The 27,487-nt window shown below is 32.7% G+C and overlaps 1 long non-coding RNA gene across 1 annotated transcript; it reads left to right on the forward strand.

Moving 5' to 3' along the window:
* Positions 1-22,360: 22,360 nt before the first annotated feature.
* Positions 22,361-26,650, forward strand: LOC128039614 (uncharacterized). The gene is made up of 3 exons (XR_008194061.1): positions 22,361-22,418; positions 25,506-25,573; positions 25,996-26,650. It is a non-coding gene; the product is annotated as an uncharacterized LOC128039614 (long non-coding RNA).
* Positions 26,651-27,487: the final 837 nt, after the last annotated feature.

Genomic DNA, 27,487 nt, shown 5'->3' on the forward strand with positions numbered 1-27,487 from the left:
ATTCATGGTATCGACTTTTCTGACATTTTTTTATGGCTATTTTCCAAAAATTCATTAAAACTCAAGAAATCTTTAACGAAACTTCAAAAAAAGTTTAGAAACCTCTTAATCATGTCAAAACTAATTAAAAAAACACTTTGAAACCACGTTTTTACTCAAAATCCTGAAATCCACCATTAACGAGCCAATTTTAAGCTTTTATTCAAAACATGCAATTTAATAGCTAAAAACTTAGTTTTAAAGACTAAATAACATTTGAAACTATTTAGGATTTGTATCGTTACCTTAGACGATGAAAAATTAAGCATTTGATCGAAAACCTGAAAAACTCACAAGCTTGACAATGGAAAAATCAATTGTGATTTTGAGTGTTTTTCATGGTATTTAATGGAGGTTTATGCCTTAAAAGATGATAGAAATAAAAAAGAATTAGGATTTGGAAATCAAAATCGAATGGGAGAGTTTGGAGAACTATGAACGGTGCAATTATGAGAGGAGAAGAAGACTAACGTGAAAATATAACTATCAATGAGGTTTTTAGGTTGAATTTAAAAATCTGGTCTAATTCCTCTTAAAAGCTCTAAGTTTTGACTCTTTTACAAATCAATCCTATTTTCAAAATTAAAGGTATTTAAAACTCATTTTTAGAAATTAATTTAATTTTCTAAAAACCATAGTAAAAACATTACCGATAAACCATGTCACAAAATTTCAAACTCTCTAAGGCTAAAATTCCTAAAATACCCTTAAAACTCCTAGTCCCTATTTTGGGGTGTTACAGTTTTAGGTGATATTACTTGTGTTTAAAGGTATTTTGGGCACACATAGTCTGCCACAACCGTGTGTCCCACATGGTTGCATGAAACTGCCATGTGGGCTCTTTGATTTTTGGTGCAAGTTTGTTCACACGACATGGCGACACAACCATGTGACCCTGAGTTACAAGGGTATAGGTTGTTACACTGTTTGGCCACACGACATGTTCTTGAGCCACATAGGTAGAGCTTTATCACATGGTCGTGTGACCCCTATTTGCACTTTTACTCTTTTTTTTTGTAAAAGTTTCATTTTAATTCATAATTATTCTCGATTTATTTTGAATGCTTCATATGCTCGATTTAGGTCCGAGTATGATCAATTGCTTTGAAATGATTGTAATTTATATATGAAATGATTTTTTTTGGAAATAATGTTAATGTATTATAGTTGTTATACATTATTGCTCGGGTCGGGTGACTAGACCAAGTATAGGGTTTTACATTAGATCACTTGTTTTATCTATCACAATTCACATACGTACACAAATCATTTCATATCATTATGACATCTCATTTATATAACATTTACCAAGTTTACCAATTTTAAATCCCTATTAACATGACTCAGACTCAGGTACATGGATCGTCCAATCAACACACCAAACTGGCACCGAAGTGCATCATCAGATAAACTCAAGTAGGGTAAACTGGCACGTAAAGTGCATACTGGAACACGGAGTGCATCTTGGCACACGAAGTGCATATTGGCGCATATGCATAATCTTGTATATAATCAAATCCTATGGCATGCCAACTATATCTGACTTAGCACGACTAGTTAATAGCTACCAGTGTTTAAATATATCATATAACATGATACATATGCCAATTTCATCATCAAACACTTATATATCTCATATCATATGACATTCCTCATTTCAATTCCCATTTTACATATCACAATTAAAGTATTTTAGACCATTTTGCATTCTATTCATTTTAGTTTTCTATTATGATAATCTATACCAAAACTCAATGCAACATTTCATAGCATCAAATCATACTCACGTTGATATTTTTCATTCAACTAACATATATATGGAAATAATTAATTCTATCCCGAATCATAAAAGTATAAACCGTGGTCTCGTGTCACTCGTTGACAAGTCTTGCTTCCCATTTCCCTTTCAAAGATTCTGCGTCGATGTTAGCTACAAATAGTCACAAAGCATAAAACACTATCAATTCTCGACCAATTCACAACCAAATATCAATTCAATTCATTCAATTTAGTCCTTAAAAGTGGGGCAAACATAACTTCAACCAAAAGCTTTGGATTAAAATCTAATTTCACATTTTTTTCATTAGGGACCTTTTACTTTCTATTCTTACCATAATTCTATAACTAATTGCATTTTATCAATTTGGTCCCTAATGTAAACAAGCTAAAAATCAAGCTTTTTAAGCTATACAATTTATTCCTTTTCATAATCTAAGCTTAATGTATATCATTTTCACACCTAATTCATTCATTGAGTCTATGTACTCTTCCTTAATGAACCTTTCATATTGAAACCTTGAGCTGAAATTGAATTAAAACATAACCCTTTCCCTATCCTTGTTCCTTTATTGCATTATTAAATAGACGTCAGGCCATGTATATTGAGGGTTAGGTAGAGACATAGTGGAGGTTTCAAAATAAGTTTGATTGAAAAATGAAGAGATGGTACAATATGATAAGTTTATAACACTTCCAAAATAGACATTGCCCTTTGAACTCATGTGTGGCGCCAGTGATTGTGCTGTAGAAAAAAGGTACTACATGAAATATATTATTCTAGTAGGACGCTGATAAAGGCTCAGCTTAATTATACCATTACGGAGAAGGAATTATTAGCAGTTGTCTTTGCATTTGACAAATTCTATTCTTATTATTTGGAACAAAGGTCACAATAACACAGATCACACGACTATCAAGTACTTTCTACGAAAGAAAGATGCCAAACCGAGATAGATTAGGTAGATACTTTCGTTACATGAGTTTGATTTGGAAATTAAAGATCGAAAGGGAACCAAAAATCAAGTAGCTAATCATTTGCCAAGAATAGAATCGGGAAATGAAGATGAAAGCAAGAAACTTATTATGGACGAATTCCCAGATGAATAGTTACTATTGCCAAGGCATTACCTTGGTATGCCGACATAGTAAACTTCTTAGTAAGTGGTGTAATGCCACCTGACTTCAATGCTCATAAAAGATGAAAATTTCTTCACGATGCCAAACAGTACTATTGGGATGAACCATTCCTATTCAAGCATTGTGCAGATCAAATAATTGTGAAGTGCATCCCCAACGATGAGATGCATAGTATCTTACAACATTATCACTCAACCCCATATGGAGGACATTTTGGAGGAATGAAAACAGTTGCCAAGGTACTCCAATCAGGATTCTATTGGCCAAATTTATTTAAAGATGCTCATGAATTTTATAAGTAATATGACCATTGTCAAAGAACAGGAAATGTGTCTAGGAGGCAGTAAATACCGTTGCAAAGTATATTGGAGATTGAATTGTTTGATGTATGGGGAATAGACTTTATGGGTTTGTTTCCACCATCCATAGGTAAGCTATATGCTAAGTCGGTATTAAAATTTTTTCATAAGAACATTTTCACATGATTTGGTACACCGAGAGCCATTATCAGTGATGAGGGATCCCATTCTGATTGCAAATTAATGGCCAATGCCTTGCACAGGTATGGGGTGAAACATGGAATTTCCACTGCGTATCACCCTTAGACGAATGACGAAGCTGAAATCTCTAATAGAGAAATTAAACAAATTCTGGAAAAAGTGGTGAATCCATCTCGAAAGGACTAGTCTACTAGATTGGATGAAGCTCTATGGGCATACCAAACTACATTTAAAACACCATTAGGGATTTCACCTTTTAAACTTGTTTATGGTAAGGCATGTCATTTACCTATTGAACTTGAGCATAAAGCGTTTTGGGCAATTAATAAGCTGAACATGGATTGGGCTGCTGCTGGCAGCAAGAGATTGCTAGAATTGAATGAGATGGAAGAGTTTCGAACACAAGAATATGAGAATGCTTGTTTGTATAAGGAAAAGACCAAGCGACGGTATGATGCCAAAATTTTGCCAAGGCAATTTGAACCTGGATAGCAGGTATAATTGTTCAATTCCAGGCTTAAATTATTTCCTGGTAAGTTAAAATCTTGATGGTCAGGACCTAAGAATATGGGCTACATTCAAGGTTAATGGAAAATGCTTGAAGCATTACTGGGGTGCTCCTATAGAGCATGACAAGCAAAATGTTAGCCTTCATGATGTTTGAACTTTTTGTTTCTGTTAATAAGTAGTGTTTTTTTTTCTGTTTTATTTCCCATTGTCATTTTTATTCTCTTTATTTTTAATACAACTTCATTTATGTTTTTAATTATTATTATGAACAGCAGCATAGTAAAAGAAGCAGGATTTGTTAGTGTGTACTGAGCAATAGTGTGTCGTAGCATTATAGAGAAATGTTATGTCGTGACAAACTGAATGATGAGGGATTTTTATTGAAGGATGAACCCCACATGGGGTACAATGAATCGCAGTTAGAATAGAGGTTGTCTCTGTTTGAGGTGCAACAATACCAGATGATGGAAGAGTTGGAACAAAGCAACGAACGCCAAGTTCGATACTGGTTGTATGTGAAAGATATGGATTTGGCATTAAGAAGATCCCTCCAGAAAAAAATTTAGAGACCCATGCCAGAATTCCTACTTTCCCAGTTACTTTGCTCTCGTCTAATGAGTGCAGAGAAGACCCAGTTCCATCCGCTGCTAGAACTGACTCCATGACTGAAGGAGCCATTACAGATAAAGAAAAAGCTACTGAAGAGTGGCTATAAAATTCAACCTCTACCAGAGTAGAGAAGGATGTAGAAGAAGAAAAGGAAGAACCAAATGTCCCTGCCACTGCACCACCTATTGCCACTGAAAAAAGGTAAAACTCCTGTACCGACATCTTCACCCACCTTCATGACGGCACAGGATCAAGCAATCGATCAACTAATTGATGAACTAACAGAACTAACAAAGAAGGTGAGGAATTTGACCTACGGAAAAGGAAGATGCGATACAAAGTCAATACTTGCAAGTCTACAAAAAGAATTGAATGAAGTACCAACGTTCTAGTGCAAGAAAGTTAATTTTTTTTCTCTCATGCATTGCATAATTTTTTTTCTTTCGTTTGTGTGCATATTCATACTTTTTATATACTATTCATGATTTTACATGCATTGAGAACAATTCATCCCTTAGGTTTGGGAGTGTATTGTGCATCTAGGTTGCATTTTGTATTTAATATGTTCAAATTGGTATATAGGATATTTAGCCATGGCATAATAACTATGGAAATATTGCTTTGTCTATAAGAAGTACAATTTTTCTTTATGATGTTCGATGATAAGCTTAATTTTTTTCTTGATATACCTAGAATAGGTAACAATGCATTGGGTGAAGTTAGCTTAGGATAAGTTGCTTGGAAATTAATTTCTAAAAATGGAATGTCCTATACTCTATTTTTTTGTTTCTTTTTCAAAATATAGTAAGTATCTTTTACTACCCTCAGGGATTTCTGAAACCAAACATTAGTTAAATTGCTACAACATTTTGTTTAATTAAGTATGCACTCCAATGCTTAGAGTTGCTAAGTAGGTCAGCATCACTTTTTTTTCTCTATCTTGGTATTGATCAGAAAGGAAGGTCTAAGTAAGAGTGTATGATATAATTTTTGGGTCATTCCGTTGTAGCAAATGACTGAGTAGCTAAGAAGGTAGTTGTATGCTCCATCCATCTTTTTAGTTAAAGGCCTTAGCTTCATGAGTGACTTTTGGTTTAAATTGTGACAGGATGAGGCACTTGGCAATTCGATGTATGCTATCGTGATTGTCAAGTCAAACAAATTTTTGTGACATGACTAAATCCCCTAATATGGTTTCCATAAAAAAAAAGAAAGGAAAAAGGAGAATAAATATATGAAAATGTGAATAATATACTTTGATATGGCCTTAAAGCAAGTGACTTATGTTTATGTAATGAAAGAACTAAGTGAATAAAAAGATATTTGCTATACGACAAAAGAAAGAATGCATGCGTACTTAGGAAATTTTCTTTTTAAGAAGAAATTTTTGCACTGCCTTTGCTGAGCAAACCTTTGACATTCGAATTAGTTTGAGAATATTGCTGAGAACAGAGGTATAAATTTTTTTTCGAATAGCTAGGCAGTATAAGAAGGTTTTTTGCCAAGGTAAAATGGGTGCATTCATGCATTTAGGTGTATTTTGCTTGAGGACAAGCAATAACTCAAGTTTGGGTGTGTGATAACTCTTGAAAAGAGTTATATTTCATGCCTTTAGACTAGCTAATTGCTTGTACTTAAGTACAATTGTTACATATCAGGACATTTTAGTTAGAATTTTTAATACTGCATTAGGACTTGGACTGTATTGGAATTAGGTGTTTTTAATCGCTTGTGGTGGAGTTTTTTGTGTATTGGAGTGGCAGGAACAAGTTTTAGAATGAGAAAATAAAGAAGTGGCGTTTTGTTAGGGCAAACTGCAAATAGTTTGCCAACACGGATGCCGTAGCAATGTCAGGAAGACCAAGTCAGCATTTTTCGCGCAACAATCCCAGTTCAAATTCAAACTTGTACTAGATAAATCATGAGTTGTTAGCCAAACCTAGCCTAATCTATCAATTAAAGCTGATAAAAGAGACCTCACAAATGCTAAAATAAAAAGAATAAAAAAAGAGAGATCATTAGGCGTGAATAGGGTTTCGATTACACAAGGGAAAGGAAGTCGAAGGCTATCCTTCTTAGCCATCATAAGACGTTGTGCTATCGAAGTATGGACTAGGCAAGCGAAAGTTGTTTCCCGAAGTTCTTCTGTTATTTCTATTGGTGTTCCTTCAAAAGATTTAATTGAAGTGGTTGAACACAATGTCAGATAATATTTTGGTTTACAATTTATTTCCTAGCCCATGAGCTAAACCTTATAGGGCTAGGATTATTTTCGATGAAACCTTAACTATTTTTATGGATGCAATATATATCTAATTTACTTTACTGTTTCATTTGATTGTTCTTATTTCTTAATTAAAATGTAAATAATCTCTAGACATAAAAGACTGTTTGCATACTTATAAACTGATTCTAATTCCGAAAGAGTTGGATTGGTTGGATTAAAATTAAATGAAATGAGCAAGTAGTTGATAGACACTTGTAGTTGACTCTAGACATAGAGTCATGATCATACCGAAGGAACCCCTGTAAGATATCTAAAAAGCCTACAGACATAGGCAATGTAACTTGAGGTTTTGCTTTCACGAAAGGCAAGCCATTGTAGAACTCTTCTTTGCAGTAAAGTATATACGAATCAATATCATTCTATCCTTATTCTTTGTCGTAGTATCTTTTCCACAACATATTTAGTAATTTATTTCTTTATTTTCGTTCTATTAGGATAAACACACTCGTTATTACCATTACATTTATGCTCTCACTTTTTCCATAACATTTCTAACTATTCATCAATTTTATCTATCGTATACATCATCATTAATTTGAATTATCACTGCATACTTACCTTAGTTTACCATAGCATCTTATTCGTTAGTCTTGCCATAACATTAACCATATTACAATAACTTGACAACTTCTATGCCTCAATCCAATCCTCGTGGGAATGATAATCACTCATCACTTTATTACCTAAACCGATGTGTATACTTTCACAAATCACATATCATTTCACACGCGACAATCAACCTTTGAAAAAAATTAGTCTACAGATATTATAAATTCGACTAAGCTGAGAGTTCATTGCAAAATAGAATGAAAATTTAACTTGTAAGGGAAAAAAAAGAGGAAGAATAAACTAAAAACCAAGTATTTGTTAATGTAGTTCAGATACAACAGTCCTATGTCTACGAAGCCTTGTTCAGGATATACTCTTATTGAATCACCAAATCAAGCAACTGTGACAATCCGTCTCTGTCGACTAAAGCCCATAACCTTTACAAGGAAAGTTCATGTAGCTCCAATAGAGAGCAATAGTTCACTAAACGCAAATTAAGAGCAACTACACTCAAAAGTTTTCACCAACAATCAACAAAACAAACTAAAAACTAAACACAAGAAAAGAACAAAGGCTTGTTGAAAGGGTTGTAAATTTCTAGCTCTCCAAGCCATGAATCACCAAAAAAGAATGATACCCATTTATAAGCTAAAATACCAACAAGATAATATCCTCTAAGCAACAGATAAATCCTTGAAAAATCTCTTTGGAAAAATCTTACAATTATCTCTTAATTAATTAAAAGTTCAATCCTTATCCAATTAATCCCATGGCCATCACAAGGATTGGTCGAAACTCTTGAAATTCCCAGTTGGACCATGTTAATATTTTGTCAAATATGCCACACAATTGTAGGCCATAAGTAGTTAAAAATAATTGAGTCAAAACCTTCCCCTGACCCTAGCAGAAATTTATTCCCATTCTAACATAACATGGAATGTGTGAACCAAATATCTAACAACATCAATTTGATGAAAACCTTTACCTCAAAGTGTAATCTCCAATTCCCCCTAATGGTTATTTATATGTTACAAAAAATGCTAAGGAATTGATAAAATGATAATAACATGGGAGTAAAAATAAATTTTGAGAATTAAAGTTCAGATATCATTTTGTATCTCCAACATCCTCTTATCAACCTTTTTCCCATGTATTTTTTGTTCAGTAATGGATGAAATCCATGTCAGTATACCATTGACATCTGCATAGAGAAAGATAAATATTTTTATAAGCATGAATTAGGATGAATTTGATAGTTCATATGTATCGGGTTTTTTCATTTAAATTACCAATCACTGGTTTGAAATTAATAATTTCAAATTTATGCAAGGGAATAAGATTGTGTGGTATGGAAATGGGTCTAACTATTTTGTCGCATATGAAGATGACCATCAAACATAAGTGGACTTTTAAGTTTGTCTAAGAATATACAAATTTAGTTCGTGACTTAAAAATAATATGCATAACATTTCAAAAATTTCCTTTGGAAATAATAGCATAGCATCACAAAAAATTCCTAGCAATTGAAAGCAGAAATGTGTAAATGAGAAGAATTTGTAGTGAGAAAATAGTTATAGAATGAAAAATAAATAATTGTAGCAAAACCATTTATGGGATATTTATTCAAAATACAGTAATTTATTTTAATTAGAAAAACTTAAAATCAAACATTAATGATTAAAAGTAGATAATTTTTTCAATCCATAAGTTTAACATTATCAATTTCTCTCCTTAGTTGCAAGTTTTTGTTAGACTGCTCAACCCATTTTGACGAAAGTCGAATATACTCATTGAGATAATGGTCAATAAGGCCTTTAACAATTTCAGTCCTTTCACATTGATATTCGGTAAGTTTAAGTTCCATCTCATACTAATCTTTCCAGTGTTGAAGTTCATTGTAGAAACATATTCTCCTTGTTTCACGTAATTAATTGCGAAGATTTGTTAACGTTTCGTTACTATCTCTACTGGACTCTTCTTCATGCACAAAAAATATATAAATGTTTTAATTAAAATAATATTATATATATATGATAGAGTATAAAACAGAAGGCAATATGAAAAAAGATAATGAAAATACACACAATTAGTTGGGTGTTGAAGTAAGGATGAATGTTGTTAACTCCCACTTGTTGGCGCTAGAACAAGAAAATGTCTTACAGATTTATAGGCATATTGTGAAGAAATAATAAAGGAAATATTAAGTAAATTAGGTAATTCTGGTAATTATGGAATCAACTATAAATTTAGGTAATAATATTCGTTTAATTAATGGAGGAAATTCAAGTAATATCATTCCATTTATAAAGTCTGATATTAGTATAGTCATAAGATTAGTTATAATAAATTGCTCAACTTTTGTTTTAGTAATATATTAATTGAAAACATGAACGGTAAGTGATGGCCTATCATACTCTACAGTTTTGAGTTTGAACTTGGTGTGTAACACCCCTCACCTAGTCTAGTTAGTTACATGAAATTAACGAAATAGTTACATGAAAAAATAAATTCAAGACTATCAAATATCATGCAATTATTACATGTATCATACATAACAAACAAAAATGAGTCTAAGTCGAGCTTACAAAAGCTCTACAATTGATCCGGAAACAAATAGGGATCAAATTGTAACATTTTACATAGATAAAGGTAATTATGAAAAACTAGGGTCACACAGCCATGTGTCTAAGCCCTGTAACTCTCTAAATTCCTGCGAACCAAATTGAAAATTTCATCAAAAGTCGCAAGACCGTATGGCTGGCCATGTAACAAAATGAGACAATGTGAAACTTAAATGACAAGTCTATAATATTCACAAGGGCGTGTGGACAGCCCATGTGACAATCGGGAACCGTGTGGGTTCAATGCTTCCTAATTTCAAGTGGACATATGATAACTCAAAATTATATAGACATTTATATCACCTTCTGACTAATAATTCATGCAAATTCTGAGTATTTTAACAGCAAATTTTGTAGTTTTATTACAAATTTCTAAAGTAAGAAAAAATAAAGATAAATTTGTAGTCTTACTTATTTACATGCTAAATTGACATATTTTTTTCCAATTCGACGCAGTTTGGTGCAATAGGAGAAAAATTAGTTTTGAAGCTCACTTGTTCGATGTTGTAGCTTTTCCTGCAGTAAAGGCCATGCAGACCTAGTGTTTCCCTATGGGGTGCACTAGTACTCTTCATGAAGGAAAAGGATGGTACACTTTGATTATGTATCCATTACAGACAGCTGAATAAGCTAACCACAAAGAATAAGTATCCTCTACCAATGATTGAAGAACTATTCGATCAGTTTAGAGGTGCAATTATCTTTTCTAAAATTGACTCAAGGTCTGGTATTACCAACTAAAGGTGAAAGAATCTAATGTTCTCAATACTACTTTTAGGACTCATTATGGACATTATGAGTTCATGGTTATTCCCTTCAGGTTGACTAATGCACCAGATGCATTTATGGATTTTATGAATCGTGTCTTTCAGCTTTCCTTAATCAATTTATCATCCTATTCATCAACGAAATTTTGGTATATTCCAAGATAGAATCTGAGCACAATGATCATCTGAGGGTGGTCTTACAGATACTTCGTGAAAAGTAGGGTGGTCCTACAGATACTTCGTGAAAAGTAGTTTTTCGTTAAACTTAATAAGTGTGAATTCTTGTTAAAGGAGGTTATGTTCTTGGGTCATGTGGTACCAATTGAGGGTATCCGTGTGGATCCTAAAAAGGTGGAAGCTATCTTGGATTGGAAGAAACCGAAGAACATCTTAGAGATTCAGAGTTTTTTAGGTCTTACTAGGTATCATTAAAGGTTTGTTAAGAGTTTTTCCTTGATAATAGCCCCATTGACTAATCTGTTAAGGAAGAATACTCCATTTAAGTGGGAAAAAAGCAACAGGCTAGCTTTGAGAAATTGAAATCTATGTTGATTGAAGCTCCCATTCTAATTTAGCCAGAATCTGGTAAGGAATATGTTGTTTACAGTGATACTTCGCATGTTGGGCTTGGATGTGTATTAATGTAGGGTGCTAAGGTAGTAACTTATGCCTCGAGATATCTTAGGCCACATGAATGCAGTTATCCTACTCATGATTTGTAGCTGGTAGCTGTCATTTTCACTCTTAAAATCTGGAGACACTACTTATATGGTGAGAAGGGTATTATTTACACGGATCATAAAAGTCTAAAATATCTCTTTACCTAGACGAGCTTAATTTGAGGCAATGCAGGTGGATTGAATTGTTAAAAGATTATGACTTCACGATCGAGTATCAACCTAGGAAAGCTAACGTAGTGGCTGATGCTTTGAGCAGAAGGGCAATGTCTGACTTAAGGGCTATGTTTGCTCATTTAAGTTTGTTTGATGATGGGACTATTCTGGCTGAGTTGTAAGTAAAGTTTATTTCAATTCAGGAAATCAAAGATAAGAAGAGTCTGGATGAATCTTTAGCATTTCAGTTTAAGCGGGTTGAGGATGGGTCGACTCAAGACTTTGGGATTAATTCTGATGGTATTTTGTGTTTCAGAGGTAGATACTGTGTACCGAATGATCAAAGTTTGAGACAATCTGTACTACAGGAAGCATGTAGCAGCCATTATGATATACATCCTAGTAGTAATAAGATGTATCGTGACTTAAGAGAAGTGTATTGGTGGTCGTGTCTTAAATGGGAGGTAACTAAGTTAATGTTAAAATGTTTGACTTGCCAAGTTAATGCTAACCATCAGTTTCCATTTGGGTTACTACAGCCGATTCGTATTTCACAGTGGAAGTTAGAGAGAGTGATTATCGACTTTGTTAGTGTAACACCCTATACCTGACTCGGTCGTCGAGCCTGAGAACAGGATGCTACACCACTGTCTCACATTGCATACAACATAAGTCGACACATTATTAAACATACATCTTTCTGTTTCCTTTATTATTATGGCATTCATATGAATTGTAAACATACTTACTCTAGCGTGTATAAAACGTGCTAACATACATTGTACAATAATAAAATATGCACCAAACAAGCATTAGGACCATTTAGCAAAATTTCCCAAAACTGTTACGTAGATATCGATACTGGTAGAGTGGTATCGATAATTCTCTCAAGTGGTATCGATACCGCTTGAAAAATTGATAAAAATTAGCTTATTGTTTCTCATCTTAAAAACCCAACTTTTGAAAAATATCGGTACCACTAAAAAAGTATCAATAATTTTACCCCAAGTATCGATACTCATGGCAAAATAAAAATACAAACTAACAAAACTGACATGCTGCACTTCGAAAATTACAGAGGTATCATTTTTAAAACTTGAATATCGATACCTTTGTTCCAGACCATAAAAACACATTATATATCAGCACATACATCATTTCAAATAGGTTCTAAACATCATGCATCAATTGTCTCATAAAATAAACACCGAAATGTCTCAAGTATTAGTCCTAATCATCATGTTTAAAGTCAAAAATTTACCAAGCATAATAGGCATGCAAAAACCAAAAATCATAGTAATGCCAACATAACATCTACCACATTGCCATTTATTCCCAAAACACAAATAATTAAAAGAACACCTACTAATAGCAACTAAAGTACTTGGCTTGGATCACCCCTTAAGACAACACTGCTCACACTGGCACTACTTATCTGCAATGGTTAAAAAGGAGTGGGTGAGCTTAACAAGCTTAGTGAATGCTCAGAGCAGCCACTACGCAACCAAGCCAAGCATCGACTAAGCAAACATGTAGCATATTCATAACATATTTAAATCTAGTATCATATTTCACACATTTAGTCATCTTCCGTTTGTACCATTACACATTTATCACTTTAACCACATGATTATTTAAACATATATTATAGCACATATAATTCACATTTAATCACATTCAGTCACATTATATGATCATTTCAATCTTGAAGTTATGAAACATAAAGTGGACTCTATCACTACTCATCGAATACACAGATCACCAACACACTAAAATGACTCATAGAGTCGATCATGTCCCATAAATGAAGCTTATAGCTAACACTCCCCACCACACCAACACACAAATCCCGATCTAGGAGCGAGCATCACCTTGATGCCCATGTAAGATTTTCCCCTATTGCATCGAACATTGAACATCAAGGTAAAGCCCTATGTGATTTAGGAGCAAGAATCACCTTGATGCCCATGTCTGTCTTTAAGAAGTTAAGTATACGCAAAGTTAAACCAACAACTGTAAAACTCCAACTTGCGGATCGAGATTGAGGATGTTTTGGTACGTGTGGATAAATTCATTTGTCCTGCTGAATTTATTATCTTATATTTTAAAGCAGATAAGGAGGCCTCAATCATCCTGGGGAGACCTGTCCTAGTGACCAAGAGAACATTAATTGATATGCAAAAAGGCAAACTCACGATGCAAGTTCAGGATGATCAAGTCACCTTTAATGTTTTCAAAGCTATGAAATTCTTTGATACCTTTGAAAAGTGCTCTACGATTCGAAGTTAAAGTCTTTAGTCTCTATAGAATGAGAGCTTAATTTTGTAGATGACTCGTTAGAGCATGTTTTAGTGTTTGGTCCACAGGATTATGAAGAAGGTAAGGAACATTTGGATTTATTTGACACCAATTCGAAGGGTTGTGTGTCACAAGCCCGATTTGAATCATTAGAGCTAGAGTCTCGAGAGTAACAACAACCCAAGGCATTAATCGAGGAACCACCCAAATTAGAAATAAAGGTACTACCTTCCCATTTAAAATAAGTTTATCTAGGTACCTCATCTACTTTTCCTGTGATTATTTTAGCAGAGTTAACCGAAAGCCAATAGAGAAAACTAATTAAAGTGTTGAAGAAATTCAAAAAAGCAACTGTTTGGACTATATTTGACATTCAATGAATAAGTTCCTCCTCTTGCATGCATAAGATTCTATTAGAGGTAGACGTGAGCGTTCGATCGAATTGAATCAAATCGAATGAAAAAATTTTGAGTTAATCGAGTTGACGAATTCTATTTTATCATCTTAACTTGATTTGAAATTTTCTCGAATTGAGTCGAATGAGATGGAATTCGAATCGAATCAAATTGAATATATTTGTTTGCGTTAAATTTTAAAAAATAACTTTGGGTCCTTGTAACCACTCTTACCTACCGCAATCAAATTTCTCCACCATAATCAAATTTGTTATTAACTTTCATCATCTCATAATTTATTTATTAATCTTTTATATACGAGTTAGATTCTTTACTTGATAATTGCTTCAATTATATTCTAATTCTTGTCACTATGTATTTTGAAATTAAAAATATATTAAATGTAAAATGTGATTTTGAATAAAAGTTATTTTAAAGATAAAATGTGAAATTGATACCAACATAAAATTTTAACATGAATATTTTATGGCATCATTAATAATTCAATTTTAATATAAAGATTCAATATGATTAAAATTTCAATAATATAAATAGTACAAAATGTGAAATTTTATTTAATAATATAAATAGTAGATATAAATAAAATTATTACTATTTAGGTTTAGGGATATTTTTCGATGATTTTGATTTTTATTTGGGGTAAAGGGTGAGAAGTAAAAAGCTTAGGGAGAAAATAAAAAATTTTGGGGGTTTTCAAAAAAATGAGGGGGGTGGGTTTGGGGTAGATAGGGGGTGAGATGGGAGAGGAGTAAAATTTTTGGGGGAAAGTGGAAGGGAGTAAAATTTTTGGGCAAAAATAAAAAGTTTTGAAGGTTTTGGGGGAGTAAAATTTTGGGGGAAAGTAAATAGGAGTAAAATTTTGGAGGGAAAATATTAAAAAAATTGGAGGGAAATGAGTTTGGGATAGATGGTGGGTGGAATTGGAGGGGAGTAAAAGTTTTAAGGGAAAAGTGGGAAGATGTAAAAGTTTTGGGGGAAAAGTAAAAATATTTAAAAGTTTAGGGTAAAAATGTAAAATATTATAGTTTGATCTTCGATTTAGAATTATTCGAGTTATTTGAATTCGAAAACTCAACTCGGTTCGAGCTTGAAATTCGAAAAAATTCTAATTGACTCGAATAACTCGATTCCTGTAACTCAAAATTTGAAATTTTTTTCAATTTTTTTGAATCGAATCAAGTTTTGCTCACCCCTAATTAGAGGAGGGTGAGTAAGCCATAATTGATGGGCAGAAGATGCTTAACCCAATCATAAAGGAGGTCTTCCAGAAGGAATTATCAAGTGGTTAGATGCAGGAATGATTTACCCCATGTTGGATAGTTCATGGGTGAGTACGGTACAGTGTGTACCAAAGAAGGGAAGAATTACGGTGGTGGAAAATGAGAATAATGAGCTTATTCATACAAGGACGGTCATGGGTTGGAGAATCTATATAGATTACAGAAAGTTGAACAAGGCAACCAGAAAATACCATTTTCTGCAACCCTTCATGGATCAGATGTTGGACCGACTTGCAAGTAAAGAGTATTATTCCTTTCTAGATGGGTACTCGAGATACAGCTAGATAGTTGTAGCCCAAGAGGACCAACATAAGACAACTTTCCCTTTCCCATACAATACGTTTTCTTTTAGACGTATGCCTTTATGTCTATATAATGCACCTGCAACATTCCAAATATGTATGATGGCAATATTTATTGATATGGTTGAGGATTTTGTGGAGGATGATTTTTCTTTTTTGGTGATTCATATGATGATTGTCTGTGTAATTTATCTAAGGTGCTAAAAAGATGTGAGGAGACAAACTTTGTCCTTAACTAGAAGAAGTGTCACTTCAAGGTTAAGGAATGTATTGTCTTAGGTCACATAATATCCAGGAGAGGGATTGAAGTTGATAAAGCAAAAGTGGTTGTAATTGAAAAGCTGCCACCCCCAATCATCATTAAAAGTGTTAGAAGTTTTTTGGGGCATGTCAGTTTTTATTGAAAATGAGGTTCATCAAAGACTTTTTGAAGATTGCCAAGCCACTATATATGTTACTAGAAAAAGACACGACATTTGATTTTAATGAGTAATGCTTGGAAGCCTTTGAAAAGCTAAAAAGACGGTTAGTTTCAGCATTAATCATTGTTACACCAGACAGGAACTTTTCTTTTGAGTTGATGTACGATGATAGTGATTTTATTGTGGGAGTTATAATGGGGTAGCTAAAATACATAGTATTTCATGCAATCTACTACGCAAGCAGAACTTTGACAGGAGCCCAGTGGAACTATATAGTAATTGAAAAACAACTATTTGTTATAGTTTTGCTTTTGACAAGTTTCATTCTTATCTTGTAGGCACCAAAGTGATGATTTTCACAAATCATTCAGCCATTAAGTACTTACTTACAAAGAAATATGCTAAGCCAAGTTTGATTCAGTGGGTACTCTTACAGAAAATGAGTCGAGATTCAAGTGGCGAACCATCTATCAAGGTTGGAACAACACGAGGTAACTCACTTTCCTATCCCTATTAATGAGAATTTTCCAGATAAGCATATCTTCGAGGTAAGTCAATTCCATGAATCTCCTTGGTTTGTTGATTTGATTTTGCAAATTATTTGGCTAGTAGAATAATGCCTCTCAGAATGACATATCAATAAAGGAAGAAATTCCTCCATGACTTAAGGTATTATTTTTGGGAGGAGCCTTTCTTGTTTAAACAATGTACAGATCATGTAATCAGGAAGTGTGCAGCAGAAAGTAAGGTAGACGAGATCCTATATCATTGCCATTCATCCCTAAGTGAGGAACATTTCGGAGGTTCCCGCAAAGTAGCTAAGGTTTTGCAAGTTGGATTTTTCTGGCCAACTTTATTCAAGGATGCATACGCATATGTAAAGAGTTGCGATTGACGTCAATAGATTGGAAACATATCAAGAAGGAATGAAATGCCACTGACGAACATATTTGAGGTAGAATTATTTGACATTTGGCGTATTGACTTTTTAGGTTTGTTTCATTCTTATGGTAATAGGTACATCCTATTGGCTGTTGATTACGTGCCTAAATAGGTAGAGGCTGAGGCATATCCAAAGAATGATTCCAAGGTGGTCATGTCATTCCTACATAAACACATATTTACAAGGATTGGGACTCCTAGAGCTATAATTAGCGATGAATGATCTCACTTTGTGAATAAGTGGCTTAAGTGGTTGCTTGAAAAGTATGATGTGAAATACAAGGTTGCCACTGCCTATCATCCACAGACTAATGGGCAGGCTGAGCTGGCAAATTGAGAAATTAAAAGGATACTTGAGAATAGAAGAGATTGGTCCAAGAGACTCGATGATGCTCTGTGGGCTTATCGGATAACTCTCAAAACATCTTTAGGGATGACTCTCTATAGATTGGTCTTCGACAAAGCCTATCATCTACCGTTGGAATTGGAACACAGAGCTCATTGGGCTCTAAAACAACTTAACCTAGATCTGAAACAAGCTGGAGAGAAAATGATGCTGCAACTCGACGAGCTAGAGGAGTTGAGGTTGCTCTTTTATGAGAATGCAAAAATATTCAAAGAAAAGACTAAAATATGGCATGACAAATGCATAGGGGTCCTACTGTTCAACTCGAGACTAAAGTTATTCCCTAGAAAACTTAAGTCTCGATGCTCTAGGCCATTCACCATTCACCAAGTCTATCCATACAGAGTGGTCGAATTGCAAAACGGTAGGGAGGTAGATTCAAGGTTAATAGACAATGTTTTAAACACTATTGGAACAGTGAAAGTGAACGGAATAAAACCTTGCTCACTTTATTTGATCCATAAGGGTCCCTTTTATTGAAAATAATTGACTTAGACAATATTTTTTAGATCATTATATTAGAAGAAATTCTGTCAAGGAGGTTGGGTTTTAAACGCGACCATCTATGACCCCTCTAATCTTTCCTAGGAATTGAATCTAATATAATTTTCTGGGAAATACTTTCTAAGTAGCCAAATAAACAAAAAATAATAATTTATATTGGTTAATAAAGGGCTAGTTTTGACCCAGATAGTAATTTATCTGTTCTTTGATTTATTTTTCAGTACAAGTCCTTTACTTATTTATTTTATTACTTTTAAATAAATGGCTGTAATTTTTTGTAAATATTTGAAGAACCAAAAAAAAACTTATTTACATATCTATATATATTTAATTAAAGTAACTTTTATTTTGCAAAATAAAAGGATTTTGTTTTATTTAAAACCTAATCCCCTTGTTTTAAGTGTTTTGTTTCCTCATGTTAACTCTTTCCTCGTTTTAGTAGGATACTACTTCTTTAAACTTTAACCTGAACCCATCCCTATAAATTCACCTCCCTTACACCCTAAACATATCAAACACAATTGGCCACATCCTCTCCTAAAAAACCCTTTATCGTCGACCCCCACCTCTCCTTTTCCACGACACTTCTTCCCAAAACGTCAGCCACCCTTTACCTCAACCACCTTAAGCCGCCACAACTGTTGCCACAAGCATCGCCTGAACCATCGCCAACCTTAGCCAACACAACCATCACTGGTTGAACATTTAAACCATCAATCACCTTAGTTGCCGTCCACTTTAACTATCAGCTGAACCACCAACATGCAACCTTATCGCCCTAACCCCTATTTACCCAAATCCTTACCGGTCTTCCATGATTTCTGAACCTATATTCCAACCATTCGAAGAATGTCTCATAAAAGGAAGGGAAGTGCAACTCAAATTGATGAACCCCATAATCGATTTCATAACGAAGAAGCAAATGAGAGCTTCAAATCAATTTTCAAGAAGAAATCGGTTCTCAAAAAAAGGGGTTCAATTTGTTGAATATTGATCGCATTATAATATTGTCAAACATTTGGAAAACTGCCAATGCATTGAAGTGGAATTTATTCAATGATGTAAGATCACTTCCGGAGGCTGAGTTGGTTCGAGAATTTTATGCAAACTTGACTTCATTTACTAAAACAGAAGTTTCTGTTCGAGGCAAGAAGGCATCTTTCACACCTAAAGCTATTAATGTTTTCTTTAACTTGCCCAATATAAAAAATGATTATACGAGAATGTTGGACCGCGTTGATGGGGAGTTATTGAAAGAGGTACTAAAAAAAGTTATAATTTCTAGAACTAAATGGATAACTTCTAAATCTGGTACTCATACTTGCCGAATAGAGTTTCTAAACCCAACAGCAAAAGTATAGTTTTATTTCATACAATTAGTCTTATGTCTGTCTCACACAGTTCCACTATCTTGATGGAACGTATGCTTTTGTTATATGCTATCATGACAGAAAAGTCCATCGATGTAGGAAAAATTATTTGTAAAAAGATTTGTGAGTGTTGCTAAACAGGCTGGTTATGCTCATTTTCCATCATTGATCACATTTTTATGCCTACAATCCTTCATACATCCAAAGGTAGATCTCAAAGCAAGAAACCATGAAGGTCATATAACAAAAAGTGTTATTGCTAGAATAGTGGGTGGTATTGCTAGGCAAAAGTAACTAGTTGATGAACCATCCAAGGTAGAACCGTCCGATTATCCAGTTGAGTCGAAACCGGATCCTGAGCCAAAACCAACTACTCATCCCGACTTTACCACACCAATTGGACCTGTTATTCCTGAATGGACCGAACGACACCCACCTTCCCATCATCTAGAGGTGCTACACAGTTAGGTCAATCTAAAATCATAGATTTGCTACAACATATGCACCGACAACAACAACCTTATTGGAGATATTCGAAAATTTGAGATGATTCGATAAGGGATGCATTTAAAAAACTCACACGTAACCCGTTTGATTTTGTGCGTAAATTTCCAGATTTCGTCTTCGATCCATGAACTCCAACTCCAGACACTAAGCGAGATGAATTCATCACTCTAGAAAGAAGAAGGCGCACAAAAGGTCGTGGGGGAGTGGAAACAATATCAAATAGCGAGGATGCTACAAAATATATAAGGGGTTTTTTCTTTTTCTTTTCTTCTTAGGACATGTTAGGTTAAATTATTTTTAATTACTTTTATTTTCTTTTTATACATAATAAATATTAATTTGCAATTATGAATAAATTACGTAAATTTACATATCAAATTTTTAAATCTACAAAAAAAGAGAAGTGTGTTAATAATTATGTGCATGTCTAGGAGTGGACCTATCAAAGAAAGGCTCAGTACTTCAGCAGTCAAATTTGACTCACCTCCATTTCCTGGGATTCTACTTGGTGTACAGTTTCCATTCACTTCTTTATTTTTGTCCCTTCTAATTTATGTTTTAAAAAATGGGGACATTGTTTCTCTTTAAGCGGGAGGGGACCGAAAATAAATTTTTTGGGATTTTTGACGAAAATTAATTTTTTCCATCAAGTTATGTTAAAGTATTCCTCAAATTTTTAATTTTTTCTTAACTACGTTAGTTTTAGTATGTAAAAAACTCTATTATTTCAATCATTTTTATGTTAGCTTAATTATGACAAAAATGCTGAACTTAGTTATTGTGTATAAGTCAACCCAAAAAATTTTGATTCCTTAGAAAAACTAAGCATGCATGAAAGTTTAAACTTTTAGAATTGACTTAGTAATTTCCTTGAGGCGAAATCCTAGGAGGCATGATAATTTAAAACTGATGTAGGCAAACTTTTGTTTGGACCATTTGAGTTTCTCAAGTCAACCCTACTAATAATTATCCCTTGAAACCCCACTTTGAGCTATATGGCCTGATTTTCTTCTAAAACCTACATTAATAAGCCATCTATTCCTTTAAATTTATCTCTACTAGTGTCAAATCTTAAACTCGGTACATCGAGAATATTTTTGTGATTAAGTTTGGAAGAGTTAGAGAGAAGTACTGGAATGCTCAAAATGTTGAGTTGTATGCTCAAGGAAGCATCAGTGATTGCTTAAAAAAAAGTCCAATTGTTGAAAAAAGATGTACAGAGAGCATCTGTACTCAAACTCAAAAGAGTTGGTGTTCTTAGAGATAATTGTCTTTGGAAGGTTTGAGGTAAGCTGACTCTAAGGTTTTAGCTTAAATTATCTATATTTTTCCTACCTTAACCCAAGGCACATTACAATCATATTAAAGACCTATTTTTTGTGCCAACTACGTTAGTGGAGAGGAATTACTGAGTTCAAGATATGAAGGGATAATTAAAATTTAGGATTGCTACTTAGTTTAATCGAGGGAAATAAAATTTGATTGGGAAAACCTTATCCCATATTTGTCAAAGGAAGGTATTTAGTACATATTTTTGTTAGCATATTAGTATTTGAAAATAATTTAGTGTTATATGTACTGAAGTTGCATGTTTTCAAATTTTCTAGTATTGAACATAATTTTGCTAAACAGATAACTATGGGAATGATTGATTTCGTTTGAAGGGATATTTTGCAAAAGTGACTCCTTGAGTTCTAATGGAAGTTAGCATTACTCGGATAAGGCATGAATTAAGTTTGGGGGTGTGATAACTCAAAATTATATAAACATTTATAGCATCTTTTGACTAATAATTCATGCAAATTCTTAGTATTTTAACAACAAATTTTGTAGCTTTATTACAAATTTGTAAACTAGGAAAAAATTAAAGATAAATTTGTAGTCTTACTTATTTACATGTAACAACTCGAAAGTTAGTGGTGTCAAAACATTACAGTTTCATGACTTTGTTTTCATAAATTGAGCCCGTAAATATTATTAAATATTTATGGAGTTATTTTATAAGTGAATTGAATTTCAGATTGGTACTTTTGGCGAATTAGCTATTAATTAAGGTTCAGAGACTAAATCGTAAAAATTTTAAATATTATAGAATTTTAATTTATAAAAGGCTTGAGGACCATAATGGTTATTAAACCATTGTTCTTGTTTAATAGGTAGGTTTTAATGATGATGGACGGTTGGCAGGTGTAATTTTTTTAATAAAATTAATGTATAAAACAGCATAAAAGTAAAACAAAAGAGAAGATATTTATCATCTTTCTTTCAATTTTCTTTCTTTGGCCGAATGTTAAAGAGAAGGAGGAGGTTTGAAACATTTCAATTTTAACCCTTTGATTGGTAAGTTATTTCAAGCCCTTTTTTTGTAAAATTTATGTTTTTAAGATCGTGGACGCTTTGATTTAGTTAGCCCGTGTATTATTTTGTAAAACTTTTAAAGCTTTCAAAAGTTATCATTGTTTATTTCTTGAATTTTTTGTGTTAAATTGTTAGATTTTGAGCTTAAATATGAAAATTGACAAGTTTGTGAAGTTTAAATGTTAATTTTGTAACATAAGGACTAAAATGAATTATTTCTAACGCTATTATAAGACTTTGATAAAAATAGATAGTAGAGAGTTTATAAAGGATGAGATTGAAATCAGATTAGAAAACAAAGCTCAAATTTGAAAGATATGGCTATTTCGGTTTTAAGGACTAAATTGAATCAAATGTAAAATTTTAAGGGACATTTGAAAAATAAAATTAAACTGATACATACTTATAATAGGATGATATGAGATGTTTGGAATTGATAATTTGAACTCAATTATTGTATAGATCAAGAATTAAACCAAATCGAGGCTAGTCATGAAAAAAGCAAAAATTGTCGAATAGTCTTTAAAAGCTCGTTTGGTTACTGTTTCGCTTGGTAAGTTCATATGGAACTTATTGAGTTAATTCATGTTATTTTTTTATTTCCATAAATTGAATAATTATATTTGTTACATATTTATTTTGTTATGCAATATATGATATTGAGGAAATTGAAAATAATTATTTGAGTTTAAAATATTATGTTTGAGATTGATTATCGAACAAGAGGACTAATTTAAACAATAATGAAAATTTGTGTAACTTAGTGATTATATGTATTGACATTTAATTTGGTTAGAATGTATTATGTCATATAATGAAATAAGAACTTACTCAAATCCTGGAAGAGCAAATTGTTTAACTAAACATTTTATGGACAGCAGTGGTATTACAACTTTGAAAATTTACTAAAAATTGAAGGAATCAAGTTAGAGGTTGAACCAAATATGAAATTAAATCTTATTGAGTCTAGTTTTACACAAAAGTAACGGTGAAAGCAATGAAATTGTAGGTTATGAGATATAATACTTTTTATGAGACAATGTCAGAATGATTTCGGGGTCAGTTGTTCTAACTTTGAAAAATCACTATAAATTGTAAAAAAAAATTTAGGTGATGAAATTCATATGCCTAAAATATTAATGAGTTTATTTTAAAGAAAACAAACCAAAACGTAATCTGATACTTATACTGAAAGTTATTTAATTTTTAGTGAAGAAGAGTCGAAACTGCCTAGCTGCAGAACAAGGAGGTTTTAAAAAAAACTGGTATTAATCTACCAAGAAATAAATTCTGAAATTTTTATGGTAAAATTTCATTGAGTCTAGTTTCAAAAACAAAAGTAGATCTTAATTTTAAATTTTTAGGTCTAGATATAAATAATTTAGTGACTACTACTCAAAAGACAGTTTTGTTAAAAGTATATGTATAAATAGTTAAAGATAATTCAAGTTACATAAAAGCGTGTCATACTAAGGTTAAAGATTCTTGTATAAATACTTGTAAATAAAGGAAGTGGAATGGAGAGGAGGAGAGGAAAAATAATAAAAGAGTTGTAAAATGAATTAATAGTTTATTATGATTGATCAAATCATATTGGTGTAAATTTAATTGATTATAAAGATAGATGATTAAATTGAATAAAAGTGAAAATGTTTAAACTAAATGAAATGGTGAAATTGGTTTGGAATTGAAATGGTATGTTATCTTATGTATGAAATGATATCATGAGTGATAAATTGATCATATTGAGATCGATAGAATGAGAATTGAACTTATAAGGGAATTAGATAAATGATTACCCTATTAATTGCTCGATGGAGTTATTTTGACTATATCTTATTTTGACTATATCTCAATTAGCGTGGGGCGCATTTTACTTTGGACATTCTGATAAGTGTTGGGTGCAAACTAATTACTTTAGACACTCCGATGAGGCACTGGGTGCCAAATGGTTACGTCGACTGTGTCGATAAGTGTTGAGCACAATATTTACTTCGGTCATACCGATGAGTGCTGGGAGCAATCTATTTTCTTCGGAAATTATCCAATGAGGCACCAGGTGTCAAACTAGGGTGTTGGTTGGATTTGTGTATCCGTTCGTGTCTGAGTCAAGTTAATAAGGATTTAATATGTAAAAATTTATAATCATAATGAAAAAAAATTGTTAATGTGAAAGAAATTTGTAAACTAGAATAATAAGTCTGAAAGATTGGTATGAAATTGTGTTGAATTCAACAATTCAATTTGGGAAATGACATGTTAGTATGATATATTTCTAACTAGTTATTTGTTCATATTTAAATGATTCATAAACAGATTTATAATGAGATATTGTGTGTTGATGATTAATTGAATTGTGATTCGAAATTGAATGTGAATATATATATTGGATTGAACTGTAATGAAATCATTTTCATACAATAAGAATAGTGTACAAGGTACGAGTATACAAATACAATCAAATTCAGGATATGATATGTGGAAATATGAATGGTTTTATCGGGCGTGATATTATAATTGGAATTAAAAACTTAACAATGTAATGAAATAGATTGACAATAAATATGATAATGAAATGAGTTATGTGAAATTGGTATGAGTTAGTGACTTGATAAAAGATATCGAAATGAAATAGTATAATGTTATGGAATCAATTGTGCATATATATGTGGATCATGATAAAGGAAATACATGAACTTCTATGTGAATAAATTGGAAACAAGCTTTGGGAGAGGCTGAAATGAATACGAATGAGTCGACCGACTCCAGAAAGAGACTTAAATGGATTATTATTGTGGAATGAACATGGAATTGATTGTTATAATGTTAATGATATAAATGTTTGATTCATGATTGGTATTGAGTTCTAAAAAGGCTTTATAATAGGTGTTGGCATGTAAATGAAATTGATCACTTCTATTGCAATGCTAAATGAATTGGTTTGACATTTGATATGAATGACATACTAGTTGGATGTTACAACTTTCTTAACTTGTAATTTTGTTATTCGAATCATAAAAATACTACCGAGTTCTATTGTTCAACATATGGTTTGTTTTTTGTGCGCAGGTTAGGTATGATTCATGATATTTGAACTACGACTTCAACATCCAGTCAACAATCCCGAACTCGTCAAAGTTTGTATATTTCATTTTTATTCTAAGTTGGCATGTACATAGTTGAGTCTAATTTGGTTTGTTCTTAAGTGAATGCTCCTATTGAATTTGGTATCATATGATGGATGTTTGGTTCATGTTCAACCTTAGATTAGTTCTTGGAGCTTTTTTGAACGCGTATAAATCCCGTAAATGGTTGATTCTTGTGATTAATGCTTGTTTGATTGACTTAAATCTTATAATGGCTTAAAGTGGAAATAAATTGATTGTAGTCGCTCTGGCAATGAATGTGACATCCTGTTGCTCAGACTCAGTGATTGAGTCAGGTGTAGGGTGTTACATTACATGCTAATTTGACATATTTTTTTTCCATTTTATACAGTTTAGGGCAATAAGAGAAAACTTAGTCTTGAAGCTTACCTGTTCAATGTTCGATGCAGTAGCATTTCCTACAGCAAAGGCCATGTAGACGTAGATTGATGGATGATCAGCATGGGATGTCCTAAAATTATTTATTGGACTTCTAATTTCAATTTGACTCAGCTCTTAATTGGATCACTGAAGGGAACAAACTCGCTACTTATTAGAAGCCTAAATCGTCCACTAATGGAGGAAAAGAGCCCAACTCAGCTAAAGAAGCCCAACCATCCATAAAATAATTAAACTAGACACCCAAAACATGTTAAAAAAATCACAAATCAGCCATAATAACTTCCCCATGTGACCGTTCAAGTCCTTTCCAAGAATCAAGCTTTGGCTAGCTAAATTTAGCAAAGTCATCAACCTTCCTTCCTCCACTCAAGGGGTCAGCCATGCATGAGAGAAAAATGGGGGATTGACATGTTATTTTTAGTAAACTTAAGGGGCTCCTCACAAGTATAAATACCCCTAGAAATTCACCCATTTCATGCATCCCTCACTCACCATCTCTTCTCTCTTTTCTCTTCCCATTTTCCATTTTCTTCAAAAAAGTTTGCAAGGCTTGAGAACAGCCCAATTTGGCATATTATGATTTTCCAACTTGTTTGTCATAGTAAGAAACGAAGAACAAAGGAAGAGCAAAGTGAATTGTGTCTCGGAGAACCACTGGAAACGGCTTAGCATTTCTTATCCCTTCAATATTTTATCTTTGTTGAATTCAAGAAAAATGATTGAAACTAAGTTTTTTGCTTTTAATACAATCATGGTTGCTTAATTTTGTTGGTATTGGAATGATTTAAATTTCATAGCTTAGATTATTTAATTTTTTTAAGAGGTGTTCTGTGCATTTGATCTATTTATTCATTCAGATAAAATCATGAACACGTTATTCGTGCAATATAAATATCGAGATGCAATTGAATTAATTATTAAATCATAACCATATGTTAATTAATTGACACAATATCTGAATGGTCCAAATTGATCTTTTATGATGAAATTAGGTCAAATTAGTAATAATATCAAAAGAACTCTATTACCTTGCATAACCTTAGGATTTATGTGATTAAACTATTTCAAAGATAGAAATATTACTATTACCTTACATAATCGATTCACGCTTATTAAAACACTAAGTTAATTGACATAGACATATGCTAGAAAAGTTTAATATTTTAATAAGTATGATTCTTTAGACGATGCTTGGAAAGGTAATCTTGAAGATGAAATAGACATAGAAATATGTAGACTAAAAGGTTAAGCTTAAGTTTTCGAGAGAAGTTGAACACTCATAAAATTAGGGTTAGTAAATTATCAATATGCCACGAAATCTCCGTAACATCTCTTAACAATATTTAAATAATTCTAAGTTAGGAAGGAAAATTGTTCTAACACATGCATGCTATTGTGATTTCTCTTAAAAACTTGCTTACTTATTTCTTCTGTGTTTGTTTTAATTTTACGCATACTTAGAATAGTTTTAGTATAAATTAGAAATCCATCACGCTTTAATTT

Source organism: Gossypium raimondii, chromosome 3 (genome assembly GCF_025698545.1).
Source record: "Gossypium raimondii isolate GPD5lz chromosome 3, ASM2569854v1, whole genome shotgun sequence".
NCBI classification, from domain to species: domain Eukaryota; kingdom Viridiplantae; phylum Streptophyta; class Magnoliopsida; order Malvales; family Malvaceae; genus Gossypium; species Gossypium raimondii.